The 20122-nt window shown below is 36.3% G+C and overlaps 1 protein-coding gene across 1 annotated transcript in view; it reads left to right on the top strand.

Annotated features, from left to right (window-relative positions):
* Positions 1 to 346: 346 nt before the first annotated feature.
* The window catches only part of LOC121318709 (probable E3 ubiquitin-protein ligase MID2), a 136692-nt gene continuing 116916 nt past the window's right edge, over positions 347 to 20122 (top strand). The window contains exon 1 of the mRNA XM_041255671.1: positions 347 to 808. The gene's annotated coding sequence lies outside the window, so the exon portion shown is untranslated. The remainder of the gene's footprint in view (positions 809 to 20122) is intronic.

Genomic DNA, 20122 nt, shown 5'->3' on the forward strand with positions numbered 1-20122 from the left:
ATGTTTATCAACAAAGTGACAAATAGTATTCACTGAATAATAATATAATAATAATAATAATAATAATATAATATATAATATAATAATAAAAATGCCCCAGTTGTTGGTCTATTCTGTGGCAGCCTTTACATCTTTAAGAATGATTTTGAAATGATGGAAGGCTGCTATAGTTTACATATGCATCAATTTGCAAACGGGTGACTTTTTAAAGTATTAGTACTGCCTGTCTCAGTTCGAAAATCCAATTTTTAAAAAGTCGTGTGACTTTGAAAGAACATTACGCTGATATTTAGTAAGCTGTGGCATGTACATAAAGCCACTTCCTGCGGAGCAGTCAGCGAGCTGGGAAAAGGCAATCCACGAAGGAAAAAATAAAAAAGGCAAGCGAGGATGTCTCGTATCCCGTAAACCAGCTCAAGTGAAGCTGCGGTCTAATTGATCACAGCTGCGAGGGAGATGAGCCATTCCGCTGGCTTAGTCACGTGCCCTCAGGGGGCGTGTCGTGCTCTGGGAGTCAGGTCACCGTGGGATCCCGGGAGCGCTGTTTGCGAGCTAGGGTACGGACAGTTCACCAGTCCAAGTACTGCAAATTGCAACAAAAAACAAAGAGCGGGATCAATATAGTTTGTTTAGAGAATCTACATGTTTGTGACAGAGGAGGTATATGGTTCTGGGTGGGATTCTGACTCATCTTGTTGAGAACAGCGTTCGGGAAGGTGTTTCAGCAAACTTGGACTAATAATTAGGCTACCGGTGCATGCTTCGTGATACTGGGACGAGTTTGGAGGAATACTACCGAGACAAAGAAGTAAGTGCAGCTATTCCGTTTTGTTCCGGCCAAAGTTTGTGTCCTTTTATTGTGACTAACATGTTTAAATTGTTTGTTCTGTGGATCTATGAAAAGGTAAAGGATTGCCATTTATTTATTTATTTATTTATTGATTGATTGATTGATTGTTGGTTTAATTTGTTGTCAATGACTTGTGCAACAAAGCACTTCACATCCCCATGACAATATCCACATCTTTTAAACTGACAGTTACCCTACTTGTGTGGGCATGGGAACTGACAGAAACGTCAGGAAAAAAAAAAAAAAAAAAAAAAAAAAACAACTATATAGATCATCATTGGGCTTGACAGCTCGTGCTATGATTCATTATCGTAAAGAGAAAGATTTGTGTGCCAGGATGTTGTTTGTTTTGCGTTTGTGCTGGCCATTACAATTGCGTCTATTTGAATGCGAGCAGAAGTGTTTGAGCACAACTTGCCAACCTGAAATTAACTCAAATAAATAAGAAACAGAAAGTTGAGGAACTTTTTGCAGGAATTAGAAAATAGCTGCTTATAGACGTGACTAATAGCTACAGGAGTTATTAAAACACATCCTGACAAAACCCCTCCTCATATTCAGTAAACACACAGTATACCTATGTTTTAAATAGTTACTATGTGTCACATTTTAAAACCACTAAACAAAAGCAAAGCAAAAAAAAAAAAAAAAGTTAAAAGCTGATAGCTTCATTTATTATATGTTGCATGTTCATGGCTGGAAATCAGACACCCATCCATTCCCACTTTTACTATTACTTTATTAAGACGCATGCCTGAGTTTGTAGTCTATACAGTGGCTAACCAAGTTTGTATTAAAAATGAAGTTTATAACTTAGTTTCTTGAAGATGGACAAACCCTCATTCGCTACGTCACTCAATTATCCTCTATTAATTCCGTACTGATTAATCATCACTGTTATAAATTCTCCGTGTACTCACCCAGCACTGCTTTTGTTTCGTTATTTGCAAACCCATCTCCCGCCCCGTCACCCTCTTCCATTACTCTTATTCTCAAAGCTAAGCTCTGTGTGTGTGTGTGTGTGACTGACTCCTGCCTCTCTCGACGGCCAGTGAATGTAAACAATTCGGTCAAATTATTACAGGAACCTAAAGAGTTCCAAATGTTCCTTACTAGTTTTATAAAATATGCTACACTGGATAAATATAGAAAAAACACAAGGCTGCACGTGTATTCAAATTCACCATCTCTGCAATGTAGGTCTTGTCATTAATCTGTTACTAATAAATTAATTGTAACAAACATTAGCTAGATATCCACTGGTGTGTGTTTTTCTTTTCAGAAAATTAATAAGTAGCTGCCTCTATTCACCTTCTTTATTTATTGAACTAATAACTTGCTTTATCACTTAAGATTATAATGGTAAAGCGCACATTTATGAACATTTACATATTTTATTGTATCTATTTTATATATATAAACATTACTTCTGTAGACTAGATTAGAATGTGCTATATGGCAAATAAGACTTGATCTTAAATGGGCTTGCAATATTTGTTTACCAGGATAAACTGCTTCAAAACGGTCAATTTGATAATCCATATTGAGGGGAAAAAATGGAGACAAAAAGCAACTATCTTCTGCAAAAGGAAGAAATCTTACTAATCAGCAAATGACAGGACTTGCTTAGAATCAACCTAAGGGTTTGATGGAGGCAGAAAATGCATAAGCTACACATAGCTTACAGTACCTCTTTGGTGTGGCTTTATTAAACATTTACAAACAATTGACAGCTTGCAAATTCCCCATGAGGATTTGATCCAGATGCTGTTTTAGATGGCAGCTGTGTCCCAGTGCATGATTTCCAGAAAGCATGGTGAGAATACTGAAACTTTTAAAATATTATGTAGGTTAAAGGGTGGGTGTGTGTGTGTGTGTGTGTGTGTGTTTTAATTATAGTATGTATTTGTTTTAATCGTAGTATGTATTTAAGTTGCATTAGATTGCAACAGCGTGGAAGTAAACAGATTATATTAAGATAATTTATAGTAAGATATGGGATTAACATCCCCAAAGTTTGTTGTAGGCATTTGATGATAAACTTGGAACCCATTTATCCCTTTTTGTACTGAATGATGTGAGTAAGGAGAGCACTGCGTTGCTTCTTCCTGAAGTACCACACTGTATGTATCTGTATTTTTCAAAATAAATTTTTATTTATTTATTGCCTTTATTGCCTTCTGGACCAGTGGTTTTCAACTTGGCTCTGGGCACCTACTGCATCTGATGGTTTTTATTCCAACTAAGCTCTCAATTACAGTACACCCTGGCTATATATCACCCTTCATTATAATGAGCCTTCAGCTATAACGAACCTGGCACCTGGACCCCAAATAAAAAAAAAAAAAAGAAAAAAATATATATAAACACGTTCTGTGTAACTGTGCTTCCAAAACGAAAATAATTTTATGATGCAACTAAACTGGAATCTGTATTGATCGTTTGAAAAAAGAAAATTGATTAAAGAAAAAACAAACAACTTTAGGATCTGATAATCTTTTCATGTCAAACTTTTCATTGCGGGGTTGATTTTGAATAAAAGCTCAGTTTGCAATTCTAAGATTTGTTGCACTGTGAAACGATTCGTGTCATTGATTTTGAAAGACCGTTTAGCTTCAGTTTGGGATTTTTGCTTTTGTACTGCATTTTAATTCTTTATTGAATAGGATAAAGCAAAGTCAGAGTACTGCATACACGAGATAAACAGGTACATGTAATTCTACTCATTAACTTACTCCAACAGTATCCTTCATTTTGATTGTCCTTTATAACGAACAAAAGGCTAGGACCCTAACAGGTTCATTATAACAAGGGTGTACTGTACTTAACCAGACCCTTAACTGAACTGATAATTTCATTGGTTTCAGCTGTTAAACAGTTACATGTTTCAAGTTAGCTATAACATTTTCTAAGTAACTTGAACTCTGCAACTGTTTAAGAGCTTAAAACAATTAAAAGGGTGTAATTAAGCAAATTCTCATTTCAATTAAGAGTCTAGTTAAATAATTGAGAGCTCAGTTGAAATGAAAAGCAGTAGACACAGTGGGTCCCAGGACCTGGCTTTAGAACCACCAAACCCACTATTGCATTCCACCAACTTCACGAATTACAGTGTGGTTAGGTAGAAGAAGAAAGTGATTAAATGTGCACAGAGGCTGTGGTAACGATATACCCTGGGCAGATGTATTGTTCTATATTTATCCAGGTTTTGCCCGGATACAGTAGTTAAGTCACAGAGTTTTGTTAACCTGGACTGAACCTCCTGAAGCGTTTTCTATTTAGTTGAGGAAGATGGTCAGTACAGTATTAGACTACATGACTTACTATAAATCCACACAGTGTTGTAAAGTGGTCTTACAAGTTTACATCCAGACTGCTAATAAATGGTGGCATATATAGTAAGAGTATTTTATAGGCTTTATAAAGCCTACAAATGCAAATGTTTACGTATCTCGGTAACCCTTAGATCTCTGACTCCTAAAGTTTACTTTGAACGTTAACTGTTTAATATCTATCCAGGTTTTACCTTTGTGTAAAAATGGCAACCTGTAAAAATAAGTTGATCGTTTTGCATTATCTCTTCTTTTTAATAAATCTGATTTTTTTTTTTTTTTTTTTCATCAAAAACCATACAAGTCCAAATGCTTCTTTAACTCTGGTGTGGGTGGGAGTCAAATATTTAACACTGTAGAACTTTGGGGAATAAAAATATCTCCTGGCCAAAAAAATGTTTGCTATTTCCATATTGTTTTAAAATCTATCAACTCCATATGCTGCACTGTCTGCATAATATAAGAGGATTTTCTAGTTGAAGAATTGTTCAAAGCCGAACGTCTTGAAGAAGATTTTTTCTACTCTCCAACACCCTTGAAGGAATTGGAGGCAGTAGTCATTGAGGAATGGTCACTAAAATATAATTGTCTTGCAGACTCAGTGAATCTGTGACAGTCGGGTTGCCCACGGTGACCTGTTGTGGCAGTTGTTTGTGTTTTTTTTTTTATCCAACCCTTGTATTTTGGCCTAAATTATTATTGTTACTGTTATTTAATTCATCTTGGCGTTTTAAGTCTGTGATAAATGGGACTGTAATTTATTTTAATATGACTGGAGATGACACTGTTGGCCTACATCATACAGTAATGTTTTGCCTGCAGATTATTGCTGTATATGGTAATCCATCATTTGATCAGCAAGGAGCTGCCTTCTATGAATCGAGCAGTAATTATTAAACCTTGTAAATGCCTTTAGGGCTAATCACATTTTGAAGCTTACTGTGAGCGGATAGGAATCATGTGTAATAACAAGACAGTTGTATTGTGAACAAATACGTGGTTTCCTATATGGAGGGGAAAGGAAAACATGGCTTGAGATTTCCTTTTGGCTTGAGATATAATTTAGGCTTTGCCAGTTCTATGTAAAACATTGTGATCTGAAACAATACATAATTTTTCTTCAAAAAAAGTTTGTCCTTGAAAAGGTATGCTCAGTTACCTTAAGATGTGTCAGACATACTAATGACTAACCCAGTGGGCTTGACAATTAGCTAGTTTCCTAAATGAAATATAGCCAGCAATTATCTGCACAAATGTAAAATGCAAATCACCATGTAAATTTCCCTGTAATTACAAAATGGATGAATTGTGTAGAAATAAAGAATTAACCATTTAAATGCACACTCCATAGGACTTGCGTCAAAAAGATATAGTCTGTTTTTTAAATTTTTTTATTTCTCAATCCCAAAATATCTGGAAGGAATAAAATAATGTGTACAATGTAGCCAAGACATTCATTTAATATTTAAACCACTCTCATTGTGTACATTCTTTCCAGGCAAAATTTCTGTGCCCTGAGTAATGCTATTTAAAAACGTTACATTCCCAACCACAACAGGGTATTCATACCTCGAAATGAAGTGTTACTGATTGACGGGTGGACATTGTGTTCGATATGTCTTTTAGATGCTTTGAAACCCTGAGCACTAACACTGCACAAAGCCATAGCCTTTTTCATGTCTGTATTAAACATGCTGGCATTGATGCAAGTGATAGGAAGCAGTTAAAAAACATTTGAAACCCATGCTCTCTCACAAATGTTCCAATTTGGCATCCATTGGCCTTTAACAAAAGGGCTTCTTGCTATTCTTTGACTTGTGCTGTAATGACTAACCTCGCTGGGAACTATCCTCACAAGCAGTACAGCTTGTTTGTGTCGTATCCTCTGTTTATAGGGAGCACTTCCTACAGGATTTTGATCAGACTTCATGATGTGTGTTTTTTTTGCACAAGGGACCCATAGACGTGAACATCAACTTCTCTGTCAACAACAAGCCTAAACAGTTCCTGGATGCAGGTTATTTTTGCCTCCGTTATACTGTTGGATAGATTCCCCACACAGCTGCCTGCTAGTAGAAGTTTTCTGAAGGATTTTCGACATCTAATCTAGGTAATGGCCATGCAAGTAAGTATTATATTGCAAATGGGAGGAAAAAAAAAAAAAAAAAAAAAACACAACACATATACACTGCTGTGCAAAAGTCTTGGACGTGTTGCATTTTTCTACTCTGATGCATTGTGAGCATCAACAATTTACTCAACGTCTCCCTAGTGTTTTCTACTATTATAACAACCTTGACTTGCATAAACAAGGAAAAACATTGAGCGAAATAGCTTGCATCACTCGATTTTCAAGGCATGATATCCATAATCAACAAGTATAGAGAAACATCATCTCTGATTGACAAACCCAGGACATGAAGACCGAAAAAGCTGTCTAACAAGGATGAGCAATACTTGAAGATAATGTCTTTAAGGAATAGAAAGAAGACAATTGACAACAGAACTGGCAGAAGGCACAGATGTCGTTGTGCATTAAATCAACGGTACGAAGGTCACTCTTGAAATCAGGACTTAATGGATGTGTTGCAGTAAGAATACCTCTTAAGAAAGGGGAACAAAGCTAAAATATGCATAAGAACACAGACATTGGACTATGGAACAGTGGTCAAAGGTACTTTGGACTGTTGATGGATGGACAGCGACATCTGTGCCTTCTGTCAGTTCTGTTAGAGTGCTTTTTTTAAATTTAAATACTGGGAAGTTGTTTCAAGAAAGGATCCTTTCTGCACTACCCAACAAACTAGATCTTTTAGATTGTGAGGTGAAACAGTTTAATCTTTGAAAGCACTTGGGCTTTTAAAGGTTAATAAGCTCATTTGGTGTTTTACGAACCCCCTGGAAGGCCAAGCCAGTTCTTTTATTTGCTATGATGTATTCAAGTTAAATCCATTGAATATTTTCAACCAATGGTTGTCACACTGGTATAGCCTTGGAGATGACAGAATTGAAACATGCTGTGCTGGGTTCAGTTTGAATATGATGGATCTGTGAGGGAATAAGAAGGGAGCCTGTTGCTAACAGCTGGTAGCAATGTGTGTGTTTCATTAGGGATTTTAATACTAATATAGGCTGACAGGGGTTTTGAGATATCCAATATGTGTCTGTGCTTGTTTTTTTATGACTTTATTTTGCAGGTTTTAATAATAGTCCACAGGGTGTTTTCACAGGATACTGTATTTGAACAAATTGGACTTTTTATTGTGGCAAAGTTAGGGATGGGGTCTGTTTTTCACAATTGGAATAATGGATATTTGGAGATTTGAAATATGTTGGTGCCCTACTTCGATTGTCCCGTGACATTGTGGCACTTGCCCAGTATGTGTGGAAGTAAAGTACTGTATATGGTATGTTCTATGTTGTAAACACAAATGCTTCCTCTTCCCACAGTAATTGTTTATTGTGTTTTAAAAAAGAAAAAAAGTGTGTGGAATAATTATACTGTATTCAAAATCACTGACAAGGAAATACCAAAAGAAAAGAAAATGAGGCATTTTATTTTAAACATAGCAGGCCGTATTGACAAAGGGTGTTTCCAGATGTTTAACTACAGACGTGGCTAAGAGCAAATTGGAGCTAAGTGCTTCTGGTTAAAGGATATTCCACAAAAGAGTTTTTCGAAAACCAACTTTGAAACTCTTTCAGCTGAACGTGTCTAAATGTAAGATGCACACTCTTTATCTATGTCCTTGCAGATGCAAGTGGTTAGGCTTGCAGTCAAGTGTAATAGGTTACAATGGCACACTTGCGTATATGCCAAAAGTGCCCACTCACTGTAGAAATGCAAGAGTGAAATGTAAAAGTAATGTTGATTGGAAATGTAGAAAGCTGTACAGTTCCAACCAGCACATTTTACATTTCGGGCAATTTTTAGGACCTTTTAGTCCCTTCATTCGTCAGAAGCAAAATGCCAAATAAATAAATACATTTTAAAAAATGGCTTAAAAACTTTACAAACTCAAATATAAACTACAAAAATAAGTGCTATATTGTACACGGAAACTCAACATTTACAAAATCTAGTAATTAATCAAAAAAAATTGTAAATGCATTTTTGCATCAATAAAAGTTTTTCCATATCCAGGGACTTCCAAGTGTCTTGAGATTGAGGTGTTTGCACATATTGCCACTCACTGATTGTTAATATACTATTAAATCAAAATAATGTAATTTTTTATACTAGTAGATTTTTATTTATTTACATTAGTAGAAAAGTAATATATATATATATATATATATATATATATATATATATATATATATATATATATATATATATATATATATATATATATATAAAAAAATGACTATTTGTCTTAGCTATGTATAAAGAGCTTAAAACAAGACTGTAACAAGCCCTACCCTTGTTTAACTCTGTTGTGTTTTGGTTAGCCACATGTAAAATTTCGAACAGACATGAGTACATGCAGATAAAAATATGCTTCATGAATAAGTGACAAAATAAGCAACTGATTTAAGAGCTAAACATGATTTATGAATATGGCCCAGAGCATTTACATATTGATGCACAAAGCCTCTTGAATATGTAGCTTGCTAGATCATTTATGCAAACTGCATTTATTAATTTACCCTTCAGAATTGTGTTGTGTAACTTTAAATCCTTTGTGATTTTTGCTTTCTGGCTTTTAATATGTAGCTTTGTTTTATTGGAATTCAAATATGAATCAAGGCCACATGCTAATAGGCAGAATATTAACATTAAAAATGTAGTCGTTTGACAGAATAACAACACTTGTACTACTATAACCCTCCAGTGACAAACTCCTATCCTTAAATGTGTATTTCCTTGCATCCTCTTATTTTGAGGATCAGTTCATGTCAAATCAATCACTTCAAGAAGGTTTCTGACCTGACTTCTTCCAATTTTGTTTGGTAGAGATATACGATTTCCCCAAGTTTGAAGTCTCTAGGTCAAACGGTTTTTATGCGAGAGGTCACCAAATATTTGACCCAAAATGGCTCCCAGATCAGACCAATGACATAAAAGTACAGATAACTTATTTTTAATGGTACAGTAAAAAGTAAACTATTGCTATAAAGCTCTTTGTGTATTTTTTTTTATATTTAACATTTGACATTGGCCTGTTAGCCTGAAGATGGAGGACCAAAATCAATGTTGGATAGTGAAGTTCACACCATCCTCTAAGTTTGTACCAAAATCTACTCTAGTTTTGCTATTAAGCAATTATGCTAATAAATTGGCATGTTTAACAAATAAACACTTTGGTTGATAGATTCATTCTTCTGTACTGTACTGTATACTTACAGATAAGACATAAAACACTGTTCACAATGTGTTAGAAAAATTCATTTTGTAGTAAATTCAGCAGTGCAGGGACTACTAATTCACGATCGTGTTAAACTTCTTCATTTGAATGCAGAACACATTCCCTGCCAAATAAAAAGAGCAGTGTTTGTGGCAAAATGCCACCATGTCTCTGACTCTAAGAAGATGCACCTTGCATCATTCATCTCTAATGCTTAATGTTTGGATCAACAAAACAGAAATGAAACCTGAGAAATTCTGGGTCCTATGAAAAATCCTGAAAACTATGTAATTTTTGTATAAACGGGAAGCTTCAATCAATTATTAAGCAATTCAACAATACAAAACCGACTGCTTGCTGTTATAATACCAAACGTTTGGTTGTGCACTATTGTATTGTACTAATACCCTGCCTATGATTACAATCTCTGAAATGTGGGACATCCTGTCAATGTCTGACTAAACAATAAAAAATAAACACTCCATGATTTCCATGTTTTGCTATATGTATTTAAAGAAGGCATATTTTTACATTTAGTGGGCATGCTGATACCCTGCCAAGCATCATGCATAAGATACAAGGATTGTAAGAAACGGACACTCTGCTGAATGTTGCATTCAGTGTGCGTTCACTTACTGTAAAACTTAAAGTAATGACAATCGTAAACCTCCCGGACTTTCTTCGCAGTAGAGCAGCCCTTATCCCATCGGTTTGGCCTCAAAGCCTCTTGTTACAGGGCTTTAACATTTTGAAGCCCATTTTAAATGACAATACACATTTCGAACAGGGTTTTTTTTTTTTTTTGTGGTTCCTGTCTGTCAAAAAACAGAACAGCAACTGTGGCTTTATCCACAGTCCATCTTATCTGTCAGCAGTAAGAGCTCTTCTGCTATCTGGTTTGATATTTAGATCACAATGTTAAAGTGCTGTTTTTAAACAGTCCTGACAAGATGGTGTTGTTTCAGTTTACACTGAGCTAGTCTAGTTCCAAAATGACACCCTGTTGTCATATAAGAAACACCACCTGGCAGCTTTTTTAAGCAAACGCAATATGTTCCTACAATTTCCAGAACCTAGCTCTACTACATACATTTCACGACAAGGTTGACCAAGTCCTGCTTAAGAACATGCTGCATCAAATGCGATCCCTGGTATTATAATTAAGAGTGATCTCCATGGGGTAGAACTCCTTAAGAAACCATAATTGCTTGATGATTGTAGATTTTCAAATGTCATCACTTGGGTTACTCCCTAGCTGTTATCTAAAGTGTTTGACAAGACAAAAGCAGTCTGAGAAATCCTCAGAGTAATACTGCAGCTTCATTGCTCCCCTATCTGAGGTTTAATATTCATTAGTCCTACTGTATGTGCCATTATCTATTTACTGTTCAGATAAAGCAGATTACACTTTTTTTTTTCAAAATGAACAACAAACTCTATCTTCTCAAAGTTGACTGGTTGCATCCAACATTTGGGTGCAATATGTGTTCTATCACCAGTGTTATCTTTTTTAAAAATTTTTTTTTATTGACACATCAATAACTTCTATTTGGAAAGAGCCTCAAAATGAGCTTGCCATGCTTTGTTTTCTCTGTGGATCCACTCCGTCGACCCAGTGAAACCCCAGACCATGACCACTAAATGTCACCCCTCATATGATGATTACATATGGAATGACCCAAATGCTAACATGTCTTTATGACAAGCTGGCTAATGCAAAGCAGCAGACACCAGTAGGCTCTAGTAGTAGCGATGACATAGGCTTCCCTTAGGCTAGATCTTGAGAAGATGTCATGCTCAAATGCATGCATGAGAAATAGGCTGCATCATTTTAATTTGGAAAACATGTTATTATGCATACACCATTAGTTTTGAATGACTAGATTTGTTTTATTATTTTCATTGATCAAAAAATCTTACCAAGCTGTAAATATTTAATAATACATATATGAATAAATGTGAGTGTTGCAGAGTTCTTGGCTGCTTTTAGTGATGAATAGACTGCTTTGGTTTATAACTGCAAACGCTTTTATGAGAACATCAATGCATTTAATATGCTGATTTAAAAAAAAAAAAAAATAATAATAATTCAGTACAAGTAGCAATATCATTTTCATCAAAGCTCCGGGCAATACAAGATCTTGCTGGCTGTTGTGAATATCCCATGTATACTGACTGTAGCTCTCCTCAGATTGTTGGCACTGCAGGGAGTCACTCAAAACATACTTGTGTTAGTTGAATAATCTATTGATAAAACTTCAATTATTTGGGTGGTGTGTCTTTTTATGTTTTTTTTTTTTTTTTAAACCCAGTTTGTTTTGTTATTTTAATGATAGAATATTAAAAATAGAATATCGTCGATCGAACAGTATGAGCCAGTTATTTGACAATTTGGATTAAACTCTGCTGCGGGCCTGTGCTGACAGCCAATTAAGGGTCGATGGTTTTTAAATTGCTGTTCAGTTGAGGAATGGCTGCTTTAAATCTGTGCTAATTACCCTGTACATATCACACACAATGTATCTCAAGGATTGAAATGCAAAGAAGGTAGGCAATTTAAATGAATTCCAATGAGTATTCTGTTATTTGATTAGCCATACATTTGTGTTCAGTCATATTGTGTATTTGATTGACCTGAAAAGTAAAAATTTGATGTGCAGTAGAAGCAAACTGGTGCAAGTCGTCTTTCCTCAACAAGCCTGATCTACCACAAAAGTCAATTATTGAATACAGTGCTCCCCGAGAAAAGATCAACTTGACGTGACCTGGATTCGAACCACACTCATGTGCTGTTCCTGTACAACTGGGGACCTGTGAACATGTGGTTTGCAGTGTGCAGTGAAAAGGTGATGCAGGTGCTCCAGACAACAACATACAAAGTTCACGGTTCAAGTTCTTTTTATTTTTCCTTGTTTACTTTCTCCTTGACCGCGTAAATAATAAATTTTGGCTCTACCCAACAATGGGTATCGCCAGCGTAAAAACTGAGGTTTATCACTCCCAAAATAATAATACACAAAACACAGCCACACAACACAGATACATTCATGTCTCCAGACCATGCTTGCACTTCGTGCAAGTGAGGTGCTTTTACAGGACCTTCTGTTGCCCAAATACCGAATTCTAATTCTAACTGGTGTAATGAAATGTTGTTTTGCTCTATAATGTCTGCTCAAACTTATTTCTTTGCTTCATAGAACTTCTAGCAATGAGAAGACAAAGTGTGGAAGGCAACAAGGCCAGTGTCCTCACTTATTTCCTGTCGAGCAAGCAGAACAGCCCAATTTGAATAGAGGAGGAGTTTTGTGGCTGCCTGGGTAATTTCAGACCTTGAGGCCATATCGCTGCATTGAAAGCCTTTTGGCACTGTAAACCTATGGGAGACTGCAACACAATGCCACAGCATCCCAATATACAGAGTCTCTATAGTGTCCTTTAGTGGGTTAAGTACTGAGGAGCAAGCTCAGACCAGGTCACTGGAATCACAAATGCTCTGGATAATGGTATTTCTCTCCTAACCAGAAGGACGTATTGTGATCGGAGATTCGAGGATTCTCGCAGAGGGTAGGGTTAAACAATAAAGCAGTATCTGTGTCTTAACCTCTTGGCCCTTTATTGATAACTTGCAGCCCTGCTATTCAGCCTCTCGTAATGACATTCCTTTAAACCCTTAAGTTGTAGTTGTGACAGCTTCTGTTGTGTAAAATAATTGCCAATCCTAACTGGGTCTTTGCTGTGTGTGTTGGAATAACAATAGAGAATGGTTTTCACCATGCCCCCAGTTTTTGAAGAGCATATGGCAATTCTCACTGGCACAAAAGTAGGCTGGAAACAGATGATGTGGAGTCAGATTTCCAACAAAACCATGAATCTTATTGCATGTGCTGGCATAGAGAAGCTAATGATGTATTTCTTTATAGTGGGGCTTCAGTTTGGTTCATTTTGATGAACAGCAAACCGTTGTACTAGCCTTGACCAAAATGAGAATAAGTACAATATGACACCCAATATATCAGCCACAATACGCCCTTTTCAAATATTATACATGTGCCACATTCCATTCCCCAAAGCAAGGCTAGGAGGGGTAAAAAGTATGGCATGCCTTGATGATAGAAAATGTATGTCTTGACTACACTACGTGGTAGGATGTAAGTGAAGGTGTCTGCCTTACCTTCGTTGTTGAACTATTTGTTTTTTTGTTTTTTAAATTAAACTTGAGAAAGCGATTTTTTTTTTTTTTTTTTTTAACTTTGTAGCTGCAGCAAGCTTGATGATTATGCACATAAAAAAACATAACATTCAACTTGTGGTAAAAGCCAGAACATCAGATAATGAATTATATTGCATTTAAAACAGCTGAGATAGTTCCACAGACCTGAGAATTTAATTACAGTAATCAGTCACAAAATAAATAAAAAAATATTACATAATAAGCCGTATATTTGTTGGAGAGACAGTGCCAAGACAGCAAATTGTAACCTGTCTAGGAATTGCCAGAAACACTTAACCAATAGGTTTTCATGAAAAAAATGTGAGCTGCTGGATTCTTGATCCTTAGGATTTCTCATCACTTCCTTAGTCCCCTGCAACCTAAACTACCAGTTTATATATCTGTTCACCAATATTTTGAAGGTAAATCTATATAATAAATACAATATTCTGTGTTTGGAGAGTATCTGGATATTATAGGCACATTGCAAATATACAGTATTTGCATGCAGGCCTAGTGTGAAGTATATTTATGGCTTGACGTTTTTCAGGTTTAACTAGTAACAACCGTGAAAACACCCGTAAATAAACATTGCATCGATAAGCATAGGTGTGGCAATATAAATTTAAATGTCAGTCATCCACTATGCTCTTTCTACATAAAGAAAAGGTCTTTCAGAAAGCGTGCAAAGACACTGCAACTGACCAATCGTCAACTGGTCACAATGCACGTGATTTGTGTCATTACGCCATTTGCTTAGCAACAGGCTTAGCGACCACAAACTCGCTCAAACAAACCAGCAACACAGTTGTGTTCAGTGATGAACCTGAAAACATTATTGTAAATAAAAAAACTGCTGTATAGTTATGCTTCTAGTAATGCATATTAACGTTTTTCTTGTGTACAACAACTGCCTCATAATAGTAACAATAATGATTAACATTATTATTACAGCTACATAAATCTCAAACCTTAATCGGAGTACTGTGATGACTGTAAATAACTTCTTGTATGCTGAAAAAATGTAAATAATTTATTACATGCTTAGATTAATTACTACAGTATGCTATAGTCATGAAAAACATGAACTGTTTCTGCAGTGTGATAGATACGCGTGCGGTAATGGGTGTACAATTAAATCTGTTACTTATCACAATTCTCAGATTCAAAATGCATGCATTCTGCATTGCTGGAATCCTAATGTGATCATCCTCACTTCAACACAGTAAGTTAACATTTGTATCTGTATTAGTAAAACGTACATTCCATGTATTATAGAAACAAGAATTGTATGTGTTTGAGTGGTGTTTATTTTTGATAACTGAAATAATCGGTTTTGCCAAATAATAATAAAAAACAATAAACCCCACCCTGAACTGAACAAAGAATAAAACCTGAAAAATTCAAAGTATATTACATCTGCAGCATTGCATATATATATATATATATATATATATATATATATATATATATATATATATATATATATATATATATATATATATATGTGTGTGTGTGTGTGTGTGTTTGTTTATTTGCTTCACAGCAATATTGATTGTGGTCAATAAAGCACATAAAAATAAGACCAAGTTTTTGTACAGTAGTTCAGTGTAACATTACAGTTAAAATGCAATGCTGTAGTTAATGTATACCCCATAAGTTTGTATTAAAGTATGTACAGTATTAATTGAAAGTAAGGTCAAGGTAATATTGCGTTTTACTCGCCCCAAATAAATTTTACTCGCATAGTGCGTAAATTGGAGAGTAAGTTACTCAGTGACCCAAACCCTTATCTGGAGCAGTGTATGTGACAGTAATTGCCCCATGCTGGGTAGCCAGTGATTACTATCAGCTTTTGTTATTTTTCTACAGACATCAAAGCCAACATTTTATGAACCCCAGATAAGTACTTGTGATTCATTTCCCTTGGTTCAATCTGATGCTGTGCGCTGGGAACCTAGCCGCCTGTGACAGGGCAAATATTAAGGGAGCCATTATTTCAGACTATTTAAAGTGGCAAGTGAGGAAAATTAGGCTGGCAGGTCCTAAACTGAACATTACCACCTTGGAATCCCCAAATAGAAGGGAACAATGATGTGAATCCATTGCAGATCCTGGCAGCGCTCATTTTGGCAAACCTTTGGGATGTTACAGCAAAAATCTAATCCGAGTAAGATATTGATTTTCTAAACTAATATCTTACTGTTGCACTCCTTGTAATTTCAGGAAGACAAAGGTATCCCTGAGATTGCAGTTTATTCAGTGGTCTGCCTCCTTATTTTTTAACTGTTCCCTGACCTTTTATGGCAAAACAGTTATCTTCAGCAGTTGTTCTTATATGTGAATGAACTAATCCAGTATGCAGTGCCTCTTACGGCTGTTGTCCCACGATTTCATAAAGTAAAGGCCTTAGCATTGTTATGTGCAGTGATTGGATGAATTATATTGAGGTTGTACCAGATTTGCAGTAGTGTAATTTGTAATTCCACGTATCCTACTATATTTACCTGATCGTGGGATTAAGTGCATTTATGAAGTGTGATAAAATAGATTCGGGTGATCCGCTGGCAGACAGAAGAGACACAAGAAAGCTGTCTTTGAAACGGTTCTTAGGTGCATTTGATACATATGTACTGGCTGTGGTTGAGATGGAAAGATTGTCGCTGGAGATCTCAAGCACAATAGAAAGAAAGCAACGCTGATGTACGGGTAAGTAAGCTGGGCTGAGTTGAGTGGGGGACGGAGGGGGGTGAATGCCAGATTCACTGTCGAGCACTCTTGTGGTGTCGTGGGCTAGTCGACGAAACACAGAGGATGGAAGGTGCCCACTTGAAGACTCCAGAGATGTAGCCTACTTAGCTTAGTCCAGACGGTTGTCATGCTGATGCGCTGGGGAGACCGCACTGTGGTTGATCCCCAGAGCCAGCATCACAGCCGCTGTATGTGCTGATGCGCCAGGGAGGCAAAATGAGCTGATCCCTGGAGCCAGCATTACACTTCAGCCATCAACACCAGGCAGAAGGATATCTACATCTTCAAATGGATGGAGATGCAGATGGATCACATTAGTTTACTGTAAAGCTGCATCTTAGTTGGTGCTTATCTTGGCGAGAGCAGAGTTCAAATTGGCATGAAGTTCAACATCTACTCCATGTAATGGAAATCATTATTTTTTATATATATATATATATATATATATATATATATATATATATATATATATATATATATATATATATATATATATATAAAAAATATATATACATTTTCAGCTCACCAGAAAGCCATGAGCCACTACCAACAAGAGTGTACAAAAACAGCAAAAATGCAAAAAAAAAAAACGCTGAAAAAACAAAGTTTTGTGGTGAGCACGGCTGTGCGCTGCTTCAACTACAAAGGAGGTCCCGCTAACATACCCTTCCTAACTAAATACTTTTCAAGTGCGACTTTAAAAATCCCTAAACTATACCTTGATCTTTTTCAGCAAGTTAAACAGCAAAGCCCCAGTCCCAGTTGTACACTCAGTGGTTGATGGTTAAAAATAACCCTTTTATTTTTTTCTGTGTTTGCTTACCGCAAAGCCTCTTTGACACTCTAGTACAGACTTGTTTGGTCTCGGCTCACAGCAGGGAGGTGTGTCAGGGGCTCCTTTTTAAACCAGGTGCTTTACCAGGACACACCCACCAGCCGACCAATCCCTGGCTGCGATTCCCTCTAAACACCACACAGCTGGAAGTGTGTCACCTGCAGACAGTCTGGCTCTCTCCGGAAAATATATGTATATATTCGAGAAGCCAGTGATGGAACACTGTTACAAAAATGCATTTAAAAATTGGGAAACCAAACCTCTAATCTTCTAAAATGAAATTTTAAGTCTCAGCAATTGCTGTATGTCGCAAATCTTGCCTATGGCTTAGCATCTGTGGTTACGCAATGCAAATGATTTGCCTCTTTTTTCCAATATTTTGTGAGGATGAGAGTGAAGTGAATTGATAGATTTAAGTTTTGTTTTTGTTTTGTTTTTTTGTTTTTTAAATCAAAATATCATCTTAGATTTTCTTTGTGAAAATGCAGAGGAATCGGATAGGCTTGAATTTTGAAGAAGGAGGCTCAAATCTATTTCATGGCTTCTGGGTTCACAGCATGGGAGTTCATGCATTAGCCTTCTGCTCTGCTTTGATAATGCATTAATGTCATTACAATTTGCACTTGGCTCTATTTCTACCATATGTACCCTTCAGAAAATGAGCAGAAAGTGAACATCCATTATATTAATGTGGGCCTGATTTAACAGTGTGTTGTATTCCATTAACAGAGGTAATAGGGTTAATATTGGTATGCTAGCTGCAGATTATAATAAGAGGCTGAACTAACACCATTGCAGGCATCAATACCACATATTCTAGGAATCTGTAAAGCAGCACTGTGACTAAGTGCCCGCCCCTGTGTGTATTTTCTGTTATATGTTGCGTGTGGTGTGTTAAATGTTGGTGTATAGTCATTGGTACACGGGATATAAACGGGTCTGTGTAACACAAGTGTTTAAAATGTATATTTGTATTTAGGCATGAGGATTGCACAGCACTTCACGTGCAAGTAAAATGTAATATGTGAGCACGGGGAATTGCACTTTATTAATTCACGTGCAGTTGTACCACGACTCCAATTAAATGATTGATTAGCAATCAAGTCACGGTACAGCTGCATAAAAGCAGCATGTTTTCAACCACTCGGGGTTGTGTGTTTGGTGAGTGGAGAACAGGATTGGAGACGGAGGTAATAGTAATAATTGTAATAATAATCATAATCGTTAAACTATCTGCTCACTGTGTTTTGTCTGTATAGTCCGTTTTGTTTGTCTATTTATTTTAGCGAATGTACCATGTCCTGTTTTTTGTATTGTTACAACCGTTTAGTTTCTGTCTGTCTATTCATTCATTAAATGCTGAGCGAGACCATTCGCTCAGCTCCACCAAACTCCACCCCTCTCTGTCGTTTTTAATTACAGCTTCTGGTCTGACGTCACCCACTCCGGCTGTCTTTGTGACAAGCACAAACAAAGCCAAAAGTAGCTAAAGAACCACACACACTAACATTTTGGACATCCAGTCTGCACAATATAATTACTAGACCTTAAGGTTGTGTAATGACCCATCCATAAATTGTTTATAAAGAAGTACTTAGAACAATATTAATATTATTATTATGTATTTTGAAATAAAAATCTTTATCAATCATTTAAGACAGTGTGTATTTATATTTGGACTAATTAACAAGGAGCGTCTTGCAACTGCTTATACTTTATTTTATTTTTATAAAATGATATGCAGAACCAGAATATATATTTTTTTTTATATTGTAAAAGGCTGATTTCACGGACCGTGATTATCGTTCTACTGAATGGTTATGATTATTTTTGATTGTACTTGTTCCTACTGCACTAAAAATCCTAGCCACTTCTACATTACATCTTTTTATATGAATGGTCCCTTTTTTGTAACTTGGTCATTTTTTAACATGTGAAATAGTTTTGGGAATAAAACTATTACTCCAGCGACCAAAGATCTTAACAGTTGCCCAAGGGAGGACTGCAAAGCTACTATTCCCTAATCCCTCTCACACCCTCAGAATTAACTGTAGGGTTTAAATCATCGATAGTTGTATTTGGCTTTTCATGATAGAAAGGGTAAAAAGGAAAAGGGTTGCCTTTGATTGCATCAGGCATTAGGTAGGGCAGCGTTTGTTAAGACTCCCTGTCATCACATCTGTGACTTTTTTAAAAGAATGTGGCGTTGAAGAGTTAATCCAGCCCAGAGATTTATCAGTACAGACAGATGCAAAGCCTTGCTCAGGGTACATTTACCCAGCTTTTTAAGGGTCCATTGCAATGCCTTAGAGACATAAAGGCTTTTATTGTTGCTTGCTTTTTTAACTAAATTCCTGGGTCCCCCAGAGGAAACATAATCTTTGAGCCAACAAAGACACTCATTTTTTCCTGAATATCGGCTGGGGATTCTGGGAAAAATGTCACTTTCCTTGGTTCTGATTGGTGAAGATGTAGCTGAAATTAGGTTAATTTAAAGGTCCTAACTGGTTTGGGAAAAGCCTCTTGGCTTGTTTCCCATTAGTATGTCCAGCCTCAATCTCTACCCAAACTGATTAACCAGGGTACTGGTGTTCACCTTGATTGTTTTGTGGTGTAAAAATGAATTGGTATTCTGAATTAATGTTAGTAGATTAACCATGGAAAATCATGAGGTAACATTGCATGACTCGCACCAACCAGTACTGAATATTAGCCCACTTGTTTGAAGTCTTTTGTATTTACAGCGATAGAGGGGTGAAGGATAAGAGGATCAGATTCAGGATTGGTTTTCAAGAT

This window comes from Polyodon spathula, chromosome 7 (assembly GCF_017654505.1).
Source record: "Polyodon spathula isolate WHYD16114869_AA chromosome 7, ASM1765450v1, whole genome shotgun sequence".
Taxonomy (NCBI): Eukaryota; Metazoa; Chordata; class Actinopteri; order Acipenseriformes; family Polyodontidae; genus Polyodon; species Polyodon spathula.